This window comes from Ochotona princeps, chromosome 18 (genome assembly GCF_030435755.1).
Source record: "Ochotona princeps isolate mOchPri1 chromosome 18, mOchPri1.hap1, whole genome shotgun sequence".
NCBI classification, from domain to species: Eukaryota; Metazoa; Chordata; class Mammalia; order Lagomorpha; family Ochotonidae; genus Ochotona; species Ochotona princeps.
In genome coordinates this window covers 13666483-13684994 of record NC_080849.1, presented here as the reverse complement: position 1 = coordinate 13684994, position 18512 = coordinate 13666483, and the positions used below count along the sequence as shown (strand labels likewise).

Here is an 18512-nt window from a genome sequence, read left to right as displayed (position 1 = left end):
CCTAGTTTATGTATTTAAAGGAAGGCTCCAGAAAATATGAAACCCATTTATTTGTGGTTCTCTTAGGAAACTGGCTTCCTGTTTTTCTCTAAAAATTCAGTGGCTGCTGGAATGGAGAGAGATTCTTGCAACTATGACACTGAGAGAGAACATCATCCAGGCTATTAACTCTACAAAACAGCAGGTGTCATGATGCAGTGGTTAAAATGCAGCTTGGAATGTCCACAGGCCATAGCACAGTGCCTGCTTGAGTCCTGTTACTCTACTTCTGATCCAGCTTCCTGTTCAGGTGCACCTTGCTGGGAGTAGCTGCAGAAGGACTTGGCTCCCTGCCTCCCACATGGGAGACTGGGCGAGTTCCAGGCCTCTAACTTCAGCCTGGTCCAGCCATGGCTGTGCAATCATTTGGGGCATGAACCAGCAATGGAAATACTCTTTGCCTTTCAAACAAATGAAAATAAGTATATACAATTGGAAATGCTGTGCTAAAAACGATAGCCTACGTGATGTGCAGAGCAGAGAGACCAGCAATCCTGGGCAAGACACTCTCTATGGTGTTGATGTCCAACAGAAGCATGCATGCATTCACTGTGGTCCTTCAAAAGTGACAGCAGGCACACATAGGGCTGACACCAATGGCAAAGCAAATCAGTTCTTTCATAATTTATTCAACAGTTCAAGGCCAATGGAAAATGACAACTTCAAAGGTATCAAAAAGGCCTGGTACCTTAGTCTAAAAGAAGAATGAGGATGATGGAAACGGCAAGGCTGTCTCCTCCTCTGACAATGGTGTTTGCCTTCCCTTGGTCTCCGCCTTTTTTTTTTACCACTCTAGGAAATCCCTGGGGTCTGTGTGTTAGAAGTGAAGAATTTCACCTCCAGCCAACTCCAGCATCCACATCTTAATAAGATCCCCAGATTTCCAGGCATGCAATTGTTTAACAACTGGAAGCCAATGCTTTCTGGGGAGTTGCCCCCCCCCCCCCGGGCATATACAGGTGGGTCTGGCCAGAGAATAGATTTTTGTGTGTGTACACGGGTTTATTTAATTTAGGTTCTTATTGCACCCATCCCAATTGAAACTTTTTATTGTATTACAAGCCTGGGAAAGCTCAAATCATTCTGCAACATGGCCCTCTACTGCAAGACCTTCTTGGGATGCTTCTAGAAATGCCCTAACCTGAGTGAATGGCTCACTTCTCCATGCCCTCCAGCCTGGCATGGCACACTACCCTCCCTTTCCAGGTCAGGGTAGCCCAGATCCAAACACTCACCCAGCCACTGAGCTACCAGCTACTCCTCCTGGTAAATTGCACTGTCTTTAATCCAACAGCCAGCTTAGTCAGGCTCAGCCAACAGGCTGTAGTGGGCAGGACAGACCTGGTCTGAACTACTGGGGGGAATTGAGTGATTGATTTGCTAAGGTGCTTGGAGATCCTCTATATGGAGTGGGAATGTTTCCAAGATGGAGTCCTACAGAATCCCAGATTCTGTTATTGTGGAAGGAAGAATTTGTTCAATGGTATTGATGTTTTGGGTTGGGGACTTCTTTGCGGTGGGGGCTGCGCAGGATGTTAATAGCACCATTGGCCTCTGCAACTGGTGACACACCTTGAATTGTGACAACCCCAAATCTTCCCTGAATGCCAAGTCACCTCTGAATGATCAGTCATTATCAAAGCCTGGGGAGACCAGGGTCAAAGTTCTAGAAATCCTTTCAACTTTCTCAGGCTCTGGTTATACTGGTAAGAACTGAAAATTGATGGAATAAAACCTGATCTAGCAGTAAGCCTCACCTGGCTCCATCTGGTAGGATTCAACTGGTGTTACACAACTCCTAAACATTCTTAAGATCTTGAAAACTTCGTATGCTTTGCCTTGGGACAATAAAATAAACCCCAACTAGAATAGTGAGAACATATAGTGGTTAGTTGTTTTTAAATTTCATACAAGCATTTCACAGCTCAGAGTTCTAGAAAGGTCTAGGAGTTTCCAAGTACCATTTCTTAGAAGATCTCTAACCCAGACCAAGATGTTACAAGGTTCCTTTTTTTGCCTCCAGCGTAGATACTAATGTAAAAACAAAAACAAAAACAAATCCTTGGTGTTTTGTGGCATTTGCAAAGTCCAGCAATGGGTACCGAAAGTTGATGCATGGTCTTTTTGTTTACAGCTATCTTAGCAAGTCTAAGAACTTGGTTTCTCTCCTCTGACAGCTGACTGAAGGAAGAAAAACATAAAATTCACTTAATTAGATCACCATGGATTTTGCTACTGCAGGGTCACTACAAAAGCAGGCAATAACCATCCAATGGCTCCATGTGGCTCCATGCCTACTGTCTCATACAGCATGCCTTTAGTAGTGGCGTCCAGTGCCTGGGATGGCCAGTGTGGAGAAGATGTGTTTCTGACTTCACTTTGTATGCAAATGTATAGCAGCTACTACAGGTGAAGCACTATGCCAGGATCTGGGCTGTGACACAAGAGTCCCTTGCTGGGGGACTTTTGCCATAGTGGGGGCAGTCCAGAGCAAACAGAAACCAGTAGGTCTACAATAACTATGTAGCTTAGGGTGCCCACATCTGCCCTGATTTTCACCTGTGCTAGGTAACAGCACTGAAGAATTCTAACTTGTCCTTTCCTGCCATGGCTAGATATGATCTCAGAGTCCTACTCATCAAACAGCTCTAACAAGCAGGTATTTGGCTGTAGTGGTTAAGCTACCACATGGATGGCCATATCCTAGAGCAGAGCCTTGCTTCACCACTGCCTCTAGTTTACTATTCATGCAGACCATGGAAGGGAGGAGGTGATGGTTAGAGTGCTTGGGTACTTCCTAGCCAGGTGGGAGGCCCAGATGGAATCCCAGGCACCTGGATTCAGCCTGGCCCAGCCTCCACTGGCTCAGGTATTTGGTGAGTAAATCAATGGATGGAAGATCTTTTTCTGTTTTCTCTTTGCCTTTCAAATAAACTTTTAAAAATTTAAATAAACTTTTTTTTAAAGCTGTAAGAATGCAGTTTGAGTCAAAATGAAGAAAGAAAAACAATGCTGTAGGCCAAGTGGTTTGCAACCTCAGGCAGGCCTCAGAAGCAGCTGCAAGTTTTATTAAAGGCAGCCTGCAGGCTCCTAGCTGCAGAGCTATAAAGTTGGTAATTCTGGGGTGGGCCTCAACTATACTTATGTAGCCAGTCCAGGCAATTATCACCTAACTGGTCACTTCTCTGCTCCTGGTCTCAGCCCTAACCCAACCTGTACCTTGTAGTCTACAATAGCAGCCAAGACAGAAATCCAAGCATGTTTCCCCACCACTCACAAATATGCTCCTGGTTTCCATCATGTTCTTGACAGCTGGGCCCGACTGTTCAGCCCGATGCTTTCCCTCTTCCCCCAGCTTTCCGGTCTTCCACTAGTGCTGGGAACATTCCTAAGCTCTCCTCCCCCTCGGGTCTTCACTCGCTACTCTCCTGGAATGGATCCCTATTCCCCAGTCTGACACCTTCCATACCTCAGGGCTCGGCCGAAGTGTAACTTCCTCCTACAGACCCCATTGACCATTCTGCTTTTAAGTGCAAAGTTGTATGACAGTACGTCCATTTGCATTGTTGCATCACCAACACCACCACCGTGCATCTCTAGAAGTTATTCATCCCAACCTGGAGCTAGGTATCCATTAACAGCACCTTCCACGCCCCCTGGTCAACCTTTCTTTCTCTGTGAATTGAACTGTTCTGAGAACCTCCTACAATGAAATCAGAGTTTTGTGCCTGGTATGTTTTAATTAGCTTAATATCTTCTTCCATATGGTGAATATTAATATTTCATTTTCCTTTTCAGGACTGAGTAATATTCCACTGAAAGGCTATACATATTTTGTCTATCCATTCATCTGTCAATGTACATTTGAGTTTATCTCACACTGTCTTACAGTAGGCTTTTGTTACCTTCGTAGTAATATCTTTTTCCCCTTTAAGGTATATATTATAGGCTGTGATTCTAATGTCAATTTGATTCATATCAATCTTTTTCCATATTTTGTTTAATAGCTGCTCCTCTCACTCCACCCCAACAACCCCACACACTCCATGGTGTGACAAGGCCCACCTGTGTTGCTTTGCACTCAATTTACCACCAACGTTTGGCACACCGCCTGTATTCAGCACGTAAGTAATTGCGGCACCATCAAATGAAAAAAGAACCCTCAGGCCACCAGAAAGTCACCAATCTTTAGCCCAACTCACAAACTTTGTGGACTTTGTATTCAAGTGTGAAGGCAACAGATCAATGCTCATACATACATGCACGTTTTTGGCTCCCTGGACAACAACAACAATGCCCTTTGTAACAGGTAGGTCTATCAGCTTGTGACAAGAACACATTTCCAAGCCTGTGTGTTTTCAAGAATGTATCATGGTGCAAAAACAACAAGTGTATTCCTCAACATCAAAACATTAGCCACCAGGGAATGTGAGGGCATGGGAGACCCTTGGAAACATTGTGGTCAAAGGCAGAAAGTCAGTCCCAAAAGACCACCCAGTATGTGAGTCCATGGACGTGGAGTGTCCAGAAGAGATGAACCCACCAGGATATAGAGTTGGGCAAGGGCTGCCTGGGCTGTGGGGAGCAGCAAGCAGATGAGGGCCCACGAGAGGGTACAGGGTATCTTACCGGTATAACAGAAAGGTTCTAAGATAGATTATAGTAATGACTGCACAACTCTGTAAAACTACTGAAACCCATTGGACTTACCCTTTACAAATTATATGGTGCATGAATTATATCTTGATGAAGTTGTTTTGAATAAAAATAAGTGGGAGGCGGGGGCAGGGGCCACAGGGGTTGCCTGTGTCTGGGGGTTGGGAGGAGCTCACCCTCTCAGTAAAGGTCAGCAAGGAGTGGGGAGTGGGATGGAGGAGGGGCTTGTGGGCAGCCCTGTGTTGGGGTACCCTCCCTGCCTGGGAAACCTGTGGGTCACAGACCACCTTCATGTGCTTGGTACCGACCATCTCCTTCCTCTAACGGCTGCCTCCTCCCTCCCCCAGAGCAGGAAGGCACACGGAGGACACACACGCAGTTCTTTGAGCCAAGGCTTGTGCATGCTGTCCAAAAGTGTCTCTTCACTCTCTTTTGCAAGGGATCGCAACATAGCTTATTTAATTCACAGCATTCACAACCTCCAATTTCCCTCTGCATCCCAGGCCGTGCCAGGACAGTCATCCTTGGCTCCTCGTTTGTTCTCCCCCTCTTGCTCTCTCACACCCCACAACTAACTGTGCAAATGCTGTGACCTCCAAAATCAGTCAAAAGAAAAGTTACATCTGTGTCTTCTCTACCAAAATCCATCCTCTCTCTGAAGAACCCAACATCTCACCCCATACAGCTTCCACTCTGGAGAAAGCTGCCCCCACCCCGAACCTGGCTCAACGCTAAATCTGGCCTCTCCACGAAGAAGCCTTCCTCAGGCCCACCTCTCACACAGCAACCAGTGACACAAATCAGAGCACATCACTGTTCTTCAGAACAGCACCATGCACTGACCTCACCTTGCACAAAGTCAGAGCCAGGGGCCTGCAAACATTGGCATCCCATATGGGCACCGATTTATGTTTCACCTGTTCCACTTCCCATCCAGCTCCCTGCCTGTGGCCTGGGAAAGCAGAGGATGTCCCAAAGCCTGGGATTTTGCACCCACATGGGAGACCTAAAAGAAGCTCCTAACTTTGGATCAGTTCAGCTCCAGCTATTGTGGCATTTGGGGAAAGAACCAGCAGATGAAAGATTTTTCTCTTTCTTTCTCTCTGTAAATCTGCCTTTCCAAAATAAATAAACCAACCTTAAAAAAAAAAAAAAAAAAGAGTCCAAATCTCTGCGGAGCCCTTTAATGACTGTGTGCTCTCACCTCCTTCCCTCCTTCCTCTTTGTCTGTGGCCCACTCACTCACTGGGGAACATCTCATCTAACCAGCCACAATCCCACCTTGTGACCTTACCCTGGATCACCCGTCCCTGCACCTGGACGCTCTTTTCCCACAACTCCTCTGTCTTCACTCCTATGTCACCTTCTCCAAGATATTACTCTATGTATGACTGCCATGTATTCCCTTCTCTTTGCCCTCCAGGGGTTTCTGCTGTGGAGCATACTGCACAGTGAATCTGTTATGTCCTGTCTGTGTATTCTCTTGAAAATGCCAGGTGCCGGGCCTGGCGGCATGGCCTAGCGGCTAAAGTCCTCGCCTTGAACGCCCCGGGATCCCATATGGGCGCCAGTTCTAATCCTGGCAGCTCCACTTTCCATCCAGCTCCCTGCTTGTGGCCTGGGAAAGCAGTCGAGGACGGCCCAATGCATTGGGATACTGCACCCGCGTGGGAGACCTGGAAGAGGTTCCTGGTTCCTGGTTCTTGGCTTCGGATCGGCGCGTACCGGCCCGTTGCAGCTCACTTGGGGAGTGAATCATCAGACGGAAGATCTTCCTCTCTGTCTCTCCTCCTCTCTGTATATCTGACTGTAATAAAGTGAATAAATCTTAAAAAAAAAAAAAAGAAAGAAAGAAAATGCCAGGTGCCTAAGGACAGGCTCTATTCCCTGGCACATGCCACGTGTCTGGCATACAGGCAGTGTTCCCTGAAGAGAGCTGCTGGTTGTCTGGTAACCTGGCTACCTGGCTACGTCCACAAGACCTCAATTAGATTTTGGGTGAGGGCTGAAGTGGGTCTACCATTGTGAGATGAAATAGACGCCACTGGCCATTCCATCCAGAACTTCAGAGATGAAACCAGTACCTACTCAGGACTTTATCTGAGGGATCCCAAAGATCTAGGACACATTACATGCTGCTGCTGTCAGCCCTCACACAACCCAGGGCTTGGGGATTCACATCTTACTTCCTGTGGACATTACCACTTTGCCAGCATGAGGGTCTCAAATTGACCTTGCAGAATATTCACTGGGAAGCAAATGATTGATGAAACAAATGCTAAACAAATATGTTGAGCTAAACACAGACACTAATCTCCTAGAGAAGAGCCCCAGTGGCCTTCAAGTCCTCTCTGTGGCTGTCACTGCCATGGGACAGAGGAATAGAGCAACACCAGGGATGGTGGCATTCGGGAACGAAGCATGTTTGCATTGTTCCTGTTGTTTGGTTTTCATTTCTACTTTAAAAGGAAATCCTGCTTTTTCTGTGTGCCAGTCCATATTTGGCTTACTTTCAGGGCGCTACGTGAGTAAACACATGAGAATTCATTGTTCTCCAGAAAATACAGCTGAAGATGTTTTTAAACCCACTGATGTCGGATGGTTACTTAAAGCCGCCTGCCTTTCACACTGCTGCACACGAGCACATTGTTACAGCAATGCCCAAGTGGTCACTGCACTGTAATGCAGGCTACAGTCAAACTTTTGCCTTGGCTTAATCTTAAAAGATTTGCTTATTTTACTTTAAAGTTGGGGATGGTGGTGGAAGAGGGAGAGAGTGGGACAAAGAGAGTGGGAGGGAGGAGAGAAGATGAGAGAGAGAGAGAGAGAGAGAGAGAGAGAGAGAGAGAGAGAGAGAAGTTTTCCATCTGCTAGTTTACTCTCCAGATGGCTTCAAAAGTCAGGGTTGTAGCAAGCCAAAGTCACCAGGGTCTCCCACGTGAGTGACAGGATACTCGGGCCATCGAAAGCTGCCTTCCCAGGCCATGAGCATGGAACTGGATGGGAATTACAGCAACTGAGACTTATACTGAGCGCATGTGAGAAGTTGGACATCAGGCAACAGCTTTACCTGCCAATGCCAGCCCTGCCTTAGCTTATTTTAAGAGCTATGAGTTTTATGCTAATTTAGAAAATAATCTTATATTTAAGTTTTCAATCTAAAGAATTTTTGGGGAACATGTTTGGAGCAGCAATTAAGACGCCTCTTGGGAAGCCTGCATCCCTTATGGCATGCCTGAGTTTGAGCTCCAATTGCCTGTTAATATGTACCACAGGAGGCAGTAAAAGACGGCTTAAGCAGTCAGGTCCCTGACACCTATGTGGAAGATCCAGGCTGAGTTTTTGGCTGTTGGCTTTGGCATGGCCCAGGCTCACCTATTGCACAAATGTAGGGGTGTGGATTTGAACCAGTGAAAAAAAGCTATCTTTTTGCCTTTCTAATAATTAAAAAAAATTTAACTGAAGTCAGTGCTAGGGGGAAGGGCAGGATCATTTCTCCACTATGTCACCTCTGGCAAGTGCTTGTGATCAACTGATTGCCAGATCGTGTGGCCAGGGCTGCTAATCAGCATGTCAGCTACACCTCAGGCCAGTTGGGTGATGAAACAACAAATGGCCGCCAGCTTCCCTGACACATGTGTTGCTGTATCTGTGCCCACAACCTGACTGTCCTCCAGGCCAAGTTCTGCACGCTGATCCTGGGGTCCCGCAGGAAAGTCTGGGATCCAACCCTCCTCCCTGCTCAGCTTCTATATGGAAGGGACATTTTGCCCAACAGACAGCTCAAAACCTCACAGAAACATATTGCCTGCAACCCAGGCCGGAGGTAACATTAGTGCCCGCAGCCAAAAATGCACACAACTTCAGGGCAGGGGAGTGGGTAAACAAAATGCAGGATGCATGCAGTATTATTCAGCCTTCAAAGAACTTCCGATGTATGCTACAGCATGGATGATGTTGTGACACTTGCTGCACCTTGTGAGCATCAGCCTTAGTCACAAGAGGGACAAACACTGATTCCACCTCACAGCAGTGACCCTGCAGAGGTCAAATATATAGAACCTGAAGGCAGAACTGAGGTCATCAGGAGCTGGAAATGGGCAGAAGTGTTGTTTAATGGTACAGATCAACTTGAGAATGGACTGGCAGGTGCATATTTGCACATGTGGAGGTGTTGAATGCAAACCAACCCAACACCTGAAAATGGTTACAATGGTAGGCTTTTATGTGATATAAATATTCTACTACAGTTCCAAGAACAAGCTCTCAGGAAATGAGCCTCTGTATTAACGTGATGGTTGGTGTTGTGGCACGGTAGATTAAGTTGCCCACCTGCAAAGCTGGAATCACTTATGGGTGTCCATTAGCATTCTGGCTCTTCCACTTCCAATTCAGCTCCTTGTAGCATGCCAGGGAAAACAGCAGTTAATGGCCCAAGAACTTTGGGCCCAATACCCATGTGGAAGATGTGGATGGAGTTTCAACCTCCCAACTACTATCTCCATTTGAGGCGCAAACTAGCAGATGGAAGATGTCTCTCTCCCTCTGTAACTCTTTCTTTCAAATAAATAAATAAATATTAAATCTATTTTTTAAAAAATAAAATCGTGAGGAATCTCTCCACCTCCTGAAATTGTTCTGGCACCAGATTTTCGCTTAATTCTCAGTCTGATTGGACTCACACACTTGGTTTGCTGGTGGTATCCAAAAGCGCTGGAAGTTGACACAGCAACTGTTAGTGCCTTACTTATAACTGTTAGTGCCTATACAAATAGAGCTGACATTTGCTGGCATATAAAACCTGGTCCATGCCAGATGCATGGCACAGCAACTTAAGCTGCTGCCTGGGACGCCCACATTCTGTATCAGATTCCCTGGCTCAAGTCCTGGTACCTCAGCTTCCAATTCTTACCAACGTGCCTGGGAGGCAGTGAATGATGATCCAAATAGCTGGGCTCCTGCCACCAATGTGAGAGGCCTGGATGGAGTCCTTGGGTCCTGGCTTTGGCTTGATCAATGCCTGGCTGCTGTGGCCACATGGCAAGTGAATGAATGAATGAAGGATCTCTATTTCTCTTTCTCTCTTTCAAATAAATAAAACTTTTAAAAAGAAGGAAAGAAACCTGACCAGTCTCCTTGTGTAAGTCAATATCTAAGCCACTCATGTAAAAATAGTTATCAATTTTTCTTGCAGACGGTTACATTTTCTCTGCAACTACAAATGATAAACAGAGCTCGGAAAAGCATCTGAGGAGGCCAGCGAGCCCAAAACTGAGGAAGGATTATATGTCCCAGTCATATCACATATTGAATACACTTAGTGCTTCCTCGACCCACAAGGGTCTCCCTCAACAGCAAGACTGGCCCCATGTGAGCCCAATGCTTGGCACCTGAGAGCCAGCCGGGACTTCCTAGTTCTGCTCCATTTGGGTAAAGGTTAGAAAACCAGTTTCAAACACGACCCATCTTAAATCAATAAACCTCCACTCTGGTGGAGCAAAAGCCACTTGGCAAAGAAACGAAGCCATAAAAGGGAGTCCGGTAAATAAGGGGCTGAGCCACCAGGCAAAGGTCAGATCCCCACGATATGCAGAAGGCCCCAATCCCCAGGCCTGCTGGGGGCTGCCCGTGACCTTTGCCACCAAAAGGTGACCCTACAATAAGACAGGCATACCCCAGAAGTCAGGTACTTTCCCCATCCTGAGGGAGGACTCCCCACTGTGCCATAGACCTGCCACAGACCTGCCACAGCTTCCAGGCCCATCTTGCACCTGTTGGACAAGGTCATAGGTGATGGAGAATGAACACCAGCCTTCAGAGATACAAGTGGTCCAAGCTGTCCTCCCCACAGAGGAAAAACATCCTCAGCAGGAGAGAGACAACACCTATTCTATATTTTCCCAATCAAGAAAAATGTCCCTATGCAGGCCCTCTGTGACCCCACAGAGCTGAGAGAGGTCAGAGCCAAGTTCTCTGTCCTTGGTAATAACAGACCAAGCGTTATGCCCTGAAAACCACACAAGGAGGCCTGATCCTTACAAGAAGCCCCAGGGTCTGGAAAAGACTGTGCACTAGATAGGGAAGAGGGCAGAGGCCAGCCAAGGCCCTCAGGCCGTGACTGTGCCAGGCTGCTAAATCAGAGGCCACTGAATAGCTCAAGGTCCCCACTGTGGCCTGGAGTTCCATAACCTCATCCATCCCTGGAGAATTCTTTCTTGCAAAAACACTTGCTAAATGAATATAACCATGTGAAGCTATTCCTTCTTCCCACACAGCCTGGGAAAAAGGCTTAGTGGTAAACATTAGTGAGTGCTGATGGCAAGAAAATAACAACAGTCCTTTGAAGGAGCCCTGAGCTAAAACTTCACCTCAGTTATCTCCTCCCAAGCCATCACACAGCCTTGGGAGGTAGGCCTATCTTCATCTCCTTTGCAGGTGGGGAAGCTGAAGATGAGGTGTCCACAGCTGAAGTCACTTGCCCTAGGTTACACAGCTGGGAAGCTGTCCCAAGAGCAGCAGCCTCCTTTTCCCTGCTCTAGGCCTCAGCACCAGCTACCAAACCTAGTTTCTACCACGCGTGACTTAGAAGTTGGAACACGTAAAAGTACAACCAAGGTTAATAGCATCAGGGAAAGCATTTATCTGTGTGTAAATGATCGGGCGATTTAAGACTCTTGTTTCCAAAGAATAAAAATAAGCAGCAAAGACTGATACAGAAACAAGCAAATATCTGCAGGGGTGTTTCAAAAGTTCATGGAAAGTGCATTTAATTAAAAAAAAAATCACCTAGGTGTGGAGTTCAAAATACTTCATACCAAGATAAAGTCATCGCTGAAGGGCCCTGGTTTGTGTACACACACTGGTACACACACACATGCTTTCTAGAGTCTTCCTCCAGCGTGCCAACTGTGAGTCTCACAAGCTTTCAAAAGGTCTTAGAGCAGGCATTACTTCGAACTTGGTACAAGGATTCAGGAGGCACTTGCTTAACAGAAAGGAGAAGATAAGTTATCTTCTTTTTGTGTTAAAGTTCTTTTGGCAGCAAATGAATTTCTATTTAATAAGAGATACAAGGTCCACAGGGATAACCACAAGCAATGCAACTGGGAGGTACCCACAAACAGATCTGAGAACATCACAAGCCACCTCGAAGCACCACAAAAGAAAACTGCTGGAGTCCAATCCAGAAACAAATTCCAAAACAAAGTATTAAATCAACTATAAAGCTTCCTCCATTCAGAGATAAAGCGGACCCAAAAATACTTGTTCTGTAGTTCCTCCAAGCTTACAAGTGTGCAAGCCTTCATCCGCAACGACGGCAACTCAACCTGTCTGGAGCGGCTGATGAAAATTCAAAGCAGAATTTAAGCTAGCAAGGAATCATACTATTTTAAAAATAATAATAATAATAATAGTCCATTAAAGGAACATAAGAAAATAAGCTCCAGATACCATTTATTGGCAGGACATTCACCCAGTCTTGTACTAAATTCTTTACAATCCAAGGAGGTGGATGATACGTTTTAATTCCCCAACAAGTGAGCAAATTGTGGCTCTCAAGTTTTAATAATTCATTTAGGGTAATACAGTTAGAAAAAACCTCAAAACTGGTCAATCGCATCCACGTGTTTCCTACCCTCCCACTCCACACCCCTCTGCCCCAGAAGTCATGGCAAAGGCGCAGAAGTGTGGCTTTGCCTGTACATTAAGCTCGGAAACTGAAAAGCAGCCGCACACGGACTCACACAGGTGCCATCTGTGAACCAGCCGGGTAGGAAGCCACCTGTGGCTGGACTGCACCTAATAGCGTCCACCAAGAATCCCTTACAATTCCTACAGCGTGGCCAAATGCTCTGGGGAAAATGACAAATGAACACGGCTGCCAAAGGTTTCCCTCTTCAAAATTAGAACTAAGGAAGTCCCACGCCAGCAGAAAGCCATCTGAGACTTCGGAGGAGTAATTGCAGGCCCGCGTGACTTCTCTCCGGGGAAAGCAATCAACTACTAACCATTCATCACCTGGCGCACTGTCCGGGCCTTTATAAAGGAGCTTAATAAGGCTGCCAACAATAGGCTTGGAATTAACGAGTTGCATTTTAGGTCTCACACAAAACTACTCCTGAGAGGAGGAAAAATTAGAACTCGGATATCACATTTGGCACCATTTCCTCTTCTCTTCCGGCTTGCTGTTCACTCTCCCGGAGACGCATCATGCTAGCTTTTTGTTCCCCAAAACGGGCATCCTAGGTCAGTGCCCCACAACGCGCCAGTTATCTCCAAGCATCTTACCAGCATGGCCCGAAGTCCTTCTCTGGGAGTGGGGAACGCAACCAGGAAGATGTGCACGAAACCTTTCTTACGCCAACAGCCAGGGCCATTTCCGGGAGGGGACCTCACCAGCGACCCAACAAAGGCTTGGATCTTGCCCAGGGCAGCGCCCGTAGGCCCGGAGGGTCGGGTAGAGTTCAGGGGCGATTCCCTGGGCGAGAAGGTGGCCCTGGTCTCCTGTCATTTCGTGAGCCATCCTCACTCTCATTTGCATCCTCTCCCAATGACCCTCTGGTCCCCGCCGGCAGGGAGAAGCTGGGCGGGCGCTTCGGCTTTTCTTTCTCTTTGGGGAGGAGATGGCGTAGGGGAGTTGGGGGTTAAAATCCTCCTCCTCCCAGCCACTATCTCATCCCTCAGGCTCAGGGCGAGGTGACAGCGCCAGACATCCACCGGGCAGAAGAGGGAGACAAATGGCCTGCAGCAGTGCGGTGGGAGCTGTGGCCGCGACTTGCAGTCCTCCAGGAAAAGGTTTCTCCCCTTCACAGCCCCACATCTCGCTTTAAAGCGCACGGAAGGTGTCTGGGAGCGCTGGACTTCAGCACGCGCAACCCTACTCGCAGGTGCGGCTACGGCCAGGTGCATTTGGCCCTAAGGTCCTTTACCGACACCTCTGACACCGGTTCCCAAAGGGGGCCCTAGCACAACCCAGCCACGGGAGATTCCACTGTCAGGACGCCAGCTGTACGACCTCCCGGGGGGACCGGTAGCTCTACTTGGACCCTCGGGGCTTAACCTGTGTCAGGTGTGTGGCAAACCAAACACGCAAACACTTTCCGTGAGCTCCCGCCTCCTGGCAGGTCAACCCCCGCCACGGCAATCTCCGCAGCGCTGCCCCGGGCTAGCCGCACCTTCCCAGCTCCGAAGCCACGGAGCTTGCAGGCACCGCCACTCCAATCCCACGGGTGAGGGCTCCGCAGCCCAAGAGTGCGGACAGCTGCTGCCACCGGATCCCGGATCCCCAGAGCCGGCTGGTCCGGGGGTCACAAGGAACCCCGGGTTGGGGGATTACTGGGGCCGTGGCGCCGTGGCGCCGTGCCCCTTCTTACCTGGTGCTCGCTGGGCCCCGGCTGGGGCATCCGCCGGGTGCGCCCCGCTCCGAGCTCTCTCGGTGCACCTGGTTGTCTCAGCTGCCTCCCGTCCGCCGGGCCCCAGCGCTGGCCGCGGCGCTAGCGCCTCATGGCGCACCGGGGCTGGCTGGGAGCCCCGGGCAGCGTGTCCAGTTGGCGGCTGCTCCTTCGGCTCCGGTGTTGCGCCAATGGCTCCCCACCTTCCCCGCCCCGAGTCCGAGCTCCCTTCCACTAGGGCCGCCCTTTTCCCTCCGCTCCGTGGGACCGGCCAAACTGGTTTCTCCGCTCCAGGGAGGTGCCTCTCGTCTCCCTCTGGCAGCCGCGGCCGCCGAGCACGGCTGGGGCTGAGGATGGGGCAAGGGGTTGGGGCTGGGGGTGGGCCCAACCGGCTGCCCTCCCCTCAGTCCCTCCCCGGGGCGGAGAGGGGGCTGGACGGCAAGCACCAGGGCGGAGCGGCCGAAGCGGCCGAAGAGGTCCAGGTCCAGCTTCTCGTCTTGTGTGTCCCGGCAGCAGGTGGGCACCCCCAGGGCAGTGCCCCCAGCCAGCGCCCTGGCAGCCTCAGCGGCTCTGCGCTCCTAAGGCACTGCTCCACCACTCCGACCCCTCCAGTTCCGTGTCCAGCCCGGAAAGCTGGCGGGGTTGCTGCGCGCTCGGGACCTGAGCGCCCTTGGTGAGGAGAGCTGTGCGCTCTGGATGCCAAGTCACGTTTTGAGAGCAGTCACCGAAAGCACGTTGTCGCGGTTCGCCGCGCGGGAGTAGGGGGAGAGACTGGGTGTAAACACTTGGAGAAACTTAATTCTCTGCTGAGAGCAAACCCCAGCGTGCTTAACAACTTTGGGCTGCAAAAAGGAGTTTTCGGGCCCTCATGGGAACTGTCCATGGATGCTCTGTGTTTACTGCTGGCTGTCTGTAGTCAGGTCCCAGAGATCAAGAGGGCAAAGTCAAACAATGCAATAGGACACATAGAACTTCTAGATAAGTGCCCAGCCACCTGCTAATCAGAGAAGCTCTGGCCAATGCCCGGAGTTCAGGCTCCCACATGAGGGAAATCGGGCGATGTCATCACAGGGGAGTCCCTGTGAGAGCTGGGACTGGAGCATGCACTATCAGATCAAAGTTGTGTGCAGGGGATTTACGAAGAGGGGCCTGGCCATTCGATTTTCAAGGACATCAAACCCCACTAATAGTATCAAACCCAAGGTTACCCATGATTTCTGGGGTTTTTTAGGCACTTTTGTGGTGCACACCAGGCATTTCATCACTCTTGACCTCAGTTTCCACATCTGTGAGATGATAGTGGACTAGATGATACCAAATGGTTCCTTCTAGCCCTTATCTTCTGACCCTAGTAATAGAGCAAAGGTTCAGAGACAACGGAATCTAGGCCCTGCTCAGTGATAACAGAGCAGGTAGGCCAGTCTCCAGGAGAGCCTTGATGGAATCCTTGAATGCAAGGCTTGGGAGTTTGGACTTTTTTTGGAAATATCTACAAGCCACTGAAAGCTTCCAATCACAGCAGCGACATGATCAAGGATGTGTTTGGGGGGAAAAGAAGGGGGATGGTTTAAAAAGACCAAGATAGAAGATGGAGGTATGACTTGGGTGGCAAATACAACAACAGAAGGGGCCCCAAAGAGGTTACCAGAAAAGAACATGGTTCAAAGGACGAGCTGGAGGGCTGTGAGGGGCAGATGGCCAGGGTACAGAGGGATCAGAACTCGCAGCTCGCTGATGGAGGGAAGTGTGCAGGTAAGCAAGTGATGGCCTGGGGACAGCAGAACCAAAAAGAGGAAAATCACTTAGGGTTCTGCTTGCATGAGGAGAAATGCCAGCAAACCCGCAATCAAGAGGGGGCTCCAGGGTACAAGGCAGGGTCCCTTCTTACAGATCCGCTAGAAATCACTCCATCTGCACAAGAAAATGTTGTGTAGAAAAGACAGCACCAGGACACAACCAGCCCACAGCTGGAACCTGATGACTCCTGCTCCGAAGGCCACACTGGGCAGCCTTGGGTCAAATCCAAAAGTTCCCAGCCAAGTTTCTTCTCTTGTTTTCCAGGCCACACTGAAGGGGAAGAGTAGATGCTACATACAATAACGGTTGCTTCCAAGATGGCTTCATCCAATAAACATTCATGGAGTGCTTAGTGTGTCTCAGGCACTGTTCCAGTTGGTTGGGTTCATGAGTGAACGCATCAAGCAAATTGTGTCTTACGAGGTGAACAATGTTTTCAGAAAGCAGAAAAGCTCCCCCAGTGAGGGCAGGGAGAAGACTGTGAGAGTTTTTGTGTTGAGTTGGGTGATCATTCTAGGAGTGCATTTTATGCATAGGTAAGGCTTCACTAACCAGGAGACTTAACGTGTACACTACAAAAAAATTGATCGAAAGCCATCCTGAAATCTAAGTTTAAAAAAGTGAAAATTGAGCAGAGCTAAGAGTTTAGGAATGGGAGGTGATATTGCAATTTTAAATAGTATGGTTAAGGTAGATTCCTTGAAGTACATTTGGACAAGACTTGCAGGAAGATGATGTTCCATCCTGACACATCTTTTGGAAAACTGTCTTGCCTTGAACTCCCCACTCAATGTATTCAAATTTGATCCTAGTGGGTTTCTTCTCAGGGAAGCCCTCTCTGGAAGGGAACACGCAGAGTGTCACAGATGTGGCTGATAACGTCCTGACTCTTCTCTTGAAAGAACTGTGCCACATTTCAGGGTGACTTGTCAGCCAATCAAAGTGAGGCAGCTTTGTAGCAAGAATTGATGTTGAAGTGCACTTACATGTGAGTCACTAAGAGATGATATCCCTTATTTTCCCCCTGTGAGTTAAAGGCTAAGGGATAAAAGATGCTTCAAGGGGGGTGAGTCCCAGGGGTCATTTAAACTACAGCATTTAATGCCAGTGGAAAGTTTTTTATGTATCTCTCTAGGTACTACTGTAACCCTAAATTGATGGGTTAAGACAAACTCAGTTAAAAGCAACTTCTTCACTGCCATTGTCTACTCTGGCTCCAGAATTTTAGTGTGATAGTAAGATACTTGTTATGTGAATCTGTGTCTATAGTAACTAACTTTAAAATCTTCAAGTATCTACTCACTCATTCACTTTCTTTTAATTGATATTTAAAACAACAAATACAGACAATATAAATAGTTTTTTGAATCCCCCCCCCCTTTTTTTTGCTTCCTGAAATGAATCATCTTAAGTTTTATTTGAAGGGCAGAGAGAGAGCAAGCAAGAGAGCTGAGCTTTTGTTTGGTTGTTTCACTCCTTAAGAACACAACAGCTGGGCTGGGCCAGGTCGAAACCAGGAGTCCAGTGCTCCGTCTAGTTGGACCTCCTTGCTGTTGATAGGGATCCAAATGTTTGCATCGTCCCCACTGCCTTCCAGAGTAGGATCGAGCAGGAAGCTGCCCCAGAAGCAGAGGAGCTGAGCCTCGAACCTAGGCACCCCAACACAGGCCAAGGGCATCTAAACATCCCAAGCAGCACCTTCACCAAAACTCCCACCCCCCAAATTCCTTCCAAATTACTATGCTTTCTAATTCCTTTACTACTAAGTGACTTTTTTTTTCTTTTTTACCATTTTAATAATGAATAATCCAATAAAAAATTGGATCACAAAAGAAACTTAATGTTTAATACACCAAGTACCCAGGTGTGTCTTGGTTATTTTGGCAGCCACCCAGGCAGTGTGCCATTACAATTCAGTTCCATTCTTCCATATTCATGAGTATGTAAATGTGTGGGTTATGTCTTCAGTGCTACTTTTCTACAAGTAGGAGATTATAATAACTACTTACTGTATACACGGAATTGCATTGACCAACACATTGGCCTGCTTGATGGTTTAATACCAGTTAAGCTTAATTAGTAAAATTAATTTAGACATGTAATACAGAATTTTCCAAACTTGCAGTGACTGGTTATATGTATTGCTATGTCTCCATGTTGTTGTAAGTTTACATTGTGCTCTGATTTTTAAAAAATTTTTAAAACAATGCATTATGTATTTATTTGAAACGCAGAACATCAGAGAGCAGGAGAGACAAAGATCTTCCATCTGCTGGTTCACTCCCCAGATGCCTGTGACAAACAGCTCTGGCACAGGCTGCAGCTAGGAATTCAGAACTCTGTTCTGGCCTCTCTCAAGGATGGCAGGGACCCAAATACTGGGGCTGTCATCTGATGCTTTCACAGGTGCATTTGCAGGGGTCTGGTTTGGAAGTCACATAGCTGGGACTCTGAAGGGCAGTATAATGTGAGATGCTGGTTTCTCGGGTAGCAGCTTAAACTACTCACCACAACATCCATCCCCTTTGAAAAATAGTTATTATTTGTTTGAGAGGGAGAGAAACAGAGACAGACTCCCACCTGCTAGTTCATTTCTGAAATGCCCTGCATAGCCAGCACTGGGCAGGG

The 18512-nt window shown here is 48.0% G+C and overlaps 1 protein-coding gene across 1 annotated transcript in view; it reads right to left on the bottom strand.

Moving 5' to 3' along the window:
- ATP8B1 (ATPase phospholipid transporting 8B1) overlaps nucleotides 1–14445 on the bottom strand; it is a 104345-nt gene extending 89900 nt beyond the window's left edge. Inside the window, exon 1 of the mRNA XM_058676780.1 lies at nucleotides 14070–14445. The gene's annotated coding sequence lies outside the window, so the exon portion shown is untranslated. The remainder of the gene's footprint in view (nucleotides 1–14069) is intronic.
- Between the last annotated feature and the right edge of the window lie 4067 nt (nucleotides 14446–18512).